Genomic DNA, 3,944 nt, shown 5'->3' with positions numbered 1-3,944 from the left:
CCATTCGGAGTGAATTACGTATTTAATCAGATGCATCGTCCGAATAGCATCAGGGACAGAAGTTCGAAACAACTTCTGAAAAAGTTTTCTGATTAAAACCGCAAACGCCAGCTTATACAAAATTAACTCATATTATTTATGAATTTATTTAGAACATTTTATATATAATAAGCTGTTGTTTTATATAAATGCTACAAACCTTGATAGAAGGATGTATCCTGTGTTTATACATATATACACACACACCGTCCGGAAAAAACACATTACAAACAACCTGATCACGAAAAATATCTGTCTGGCCCATATAAAGATTTTTCATATACAGAAGTCAATACCACGTTTTCTACTGCGTTAACAAAGTACCTATTGTAGATACTAAACCAACGCATCGTCCAAAAAGTTTTCGTTTATATCTTAATATAACGATAATTTAATATTAATAAAAGAAATAAATTTTATACATATTAAATTATGATAAAAAAACTGAAACCAATCTAAAAATGTATTTTTCTGACATTATTCTTGTTGAGGTTTTTTTTTTATACAATACTAACATTTAAATTACATTGCTTTTCTCATTTGAAGAAATGTAATTTTCACGCAACTTTCAATTCCAATTTCTATGAAATCTAAATAAAGTAATATAGACTCTTACTTTTATATACCAGTTTCGCCCCAAACATCGAATAAATCACTAAAATTGATTCCAATTCTCGTGAACGAGACATTCGTAGATTATGTCGAAATATACAAATACTCCGCAAAATGAACTCCTCTTGTGTTGCAGATGTCCGTGGGCGACGGTAGCCGTTTAACATCAGATGGCTCCGTCTGCTCGTTTGCCCCCATTCTTATTAAAAAAATGAAATAAAAAACATGGTGAATATCCCATTATAATTTTTTTTTTTTTTTGAAAAAGCAAAAGAGATATGTGGAAACCTTTCGCACAGTATATATTTTATCATATTATATTGACTTTCAAAGTACCATATGCTCCTAGACAACAGTTTTTGGTTCAGAAGGTCAATACCTTTGTATGAAATCAAATTTCATTAAAAGAAGAAAAGAATTATAGGTAAAAATAAATTTTTGTTAAATAATGTATAGAAAGAAACCTTATATTCATATTTTTTTTTAATAACAAACCCATACATAATTCTTGAATTGTAAATAATTAAGTTCGACTTAATTTCATACACCAATAAAACAATTAAAATGTCATATAAGTGTAGGTGCTGAGTTCAATACAGACACGGCCAAGTTTGTCTGTTAAATCTCAAAAACATTGCGTAGGTGAATCACACTGGCCCTCTAGCGTGTTAGAATTGCTAAAGTTGAACGTAATTTCTTTATGAAATTTCATCCCAAATATCTTAATTAAGGGGTGAGACTTTCGCAATTACGTTACAACGCAGACATGCTCTCAAAATTAATGAATTGTAACAACGAACTTACCACATAATTTTGCTATAGTTTTGCTTACATAAATTAAAAACTGATTATTTACTTTAGTAATTAATAACGAAGCATCAGTAAGAAGTATTATAATTAGAAAAAAAGAAGTGACAATGAATTTCTTCTAAAAAATGTTAATAATTTCTGTAAAACTCCACAAAACATTAGTGGATGCTTAACATTTTTTCATTTTTTTTTTTTAAGTTTTATGACTAAGGAAGTAGACATTAAAATACACCAAAAGGAATTTTTCCGTACAACCAGCAACGTAATGGATACTTTTAATAATACATATAATGCTGTGGCTCCTGTGACAAGTGTATAAGTCAAATCATCAATATACCGGAGAGCAAAAACAAGGTTTCAAAAACTTCTTGTTTGTGAACTATGTGCGCTAGGTTTAATTTGAGTTAAACACTCTCTTTCAATATACATTTTTGTTTTTTTTTTTTTTTTTGATAAATATTGAATTTTAAAGGTAATTTACGAAAAAATATACTGAACAAATGACCTTGTTACGTTTCTCGCCTCATCAATCTCATCGGAACCCAATAGGGTTCCAATTGATGGCGTAACGACGTTTTCTAATTTCTAACCCTATTGGGTTTCTATAGATGGCGGTATTTGGTTCGTTTATTTGCCATTTGATATGCTAATGGTATTAATCTTTTTCTTCGACTGGTAAGCCTTTTTTGTGCCTATTTAGACAGTCGATCTGAAGGAGTAAGCTCCAGTCGTGCGTCGGAACTAACACATACACATTTTTTACAATTATTAAGTGTAAAAACGATAAATGATACTTGAACTGTTAAATTACTTTACACCTATAATTTGTCTTTGTGCGAACTCTAGAATAATGACCCTAGCGGAATGTTCTTCAAACAAAAGATAAAGATATAATCCTTTGGACTTATTTTTTTGTTCATCACTTCATCATCACTTTAGTCTTTTACAGTCCACTACTGGACATAGGCCTGCACAATTTCAAGCCAAAAATGGCGTGAACCCATAGTCACCACGCTGGGCAGGCGGGTTAGTGACCGCAGGGCTGGCTTTGTCGCACCGAAGACGCTGCTGCCCGTCTTCGGCCTGTGTATTTGAAAGCCAGCAGTTGGATGGTTATCCCGCCATTGGTCTGCTTTATAAGTTCCAAGGCGGTAGTGAAACTGTGTTATGCCTTAGTCGCCTCTTACGACACCCACCATTTTTACCTGAATTATACCAGTATATTAGTATAAAAGTTTTAAGTTCATAAGAATATGACCCTAGATGTATTAGTACTCATAAAAATGTATTGAAAATTAATTGTGAATAACGAAAAAATTCAATGCAATCGCATTTAAATTACGGAGCGCGAAAAATAGTGTTGAATACTTCCAGTGATTCATTACTTACTAACAAAGACTTGATATACTCGTATATATTAACGAATTTTTTAACAGACCTATATACCACGACGCCGCGTTGGCGCAACGGTCATAGCACTGGTTTGTGGCTGTTGCGCTAGCGGTTGCGGGTTCGATCCCCGCACATGACAAACATTTGTATTGGTCATACATATGTTTGTCGTGGTCTGGGTGTTTGTGGGTCTTGTGGTGTCCTTGTGGGTCTTCCCACCGTGACTCGAAAAACACGTTAAGCCGTCGGTCCCGGTTGTTATCATGTACACCTGATAGCGATCGTTACTCATAGTAGGGAATATATCCGCCAATCCGCATTGGAGCAGCGTAGTGGATTAAGCTCTGATCCTTCTCCTACATGGAGAAGAGGCCTATGCCCAGCAGTGGAATATTACAGGCTAAAGCTATAAACCACTTTGCAAAAAAAATATTTCTGTAACTATAGGAGATAGAATAACGTGAATTAGACCCGAAAATTCGTAATTTTAATTTCTGATTACGCCTACGTTAAAATCTCAATAATAATTGTTTGCCCGCAAACGAAACAAAACTGACTTTAATTACATAAACAAGTAATACAAAAAAAGTTGACAGAAAAAAATAACAAACGCACTAGTTGTTACTACAATTTTCGAGGGTTCCCCTTGATTTCTCTGGGATTCCATCATCAGACCCTGGTTTCCTTATCATGGTATTATCCTTGAGATACCTTCTTTACAACAAAAAAAGAATTATCAAAACCGGTTCATAAACGACGAAGTTATCCCCGAACATACATTAATATATATATAATAATATATATATATATATATATATATATACTAGCTGACTCAGCAAACGTTGTCTTGCCGCTAAACGCTATTTAAAAATAAAAAATAGGGGTTGGTGGTAGAAGGGTGAAAATTTATGTGCTAGGTGGCGTGATCGGTGCATCTGTTGTTTATAAATTCCTTGCTAATTGCGTACGACAGCGCAAATGCCGACAAATATATATCCTAACACCAATCTGTTCTTTGTTACAGAAATGTTGTCTACAATCTCAGTTTGACCGACCTAACGGAGCAGAGAAGGCTGGTGTGGTATTCATCA

Source organism: Melitaea cinxia, chromosome 17 (genome assembly GCF_905220565.1).
Source record: "Melitaea cinxia chromosome 17, ilMelCinx1.1, whole genome shotgun sequence".
Classification (NCBI taxonomy): Eukaryota; Metazoa; Arthropoda; class Insecta; order Lepidoptera; family Nymphalidae; genus Melitaea; species Melitaea cinxia.
This window is presented reverse-complemented; position numbering follows the sequence as displayed.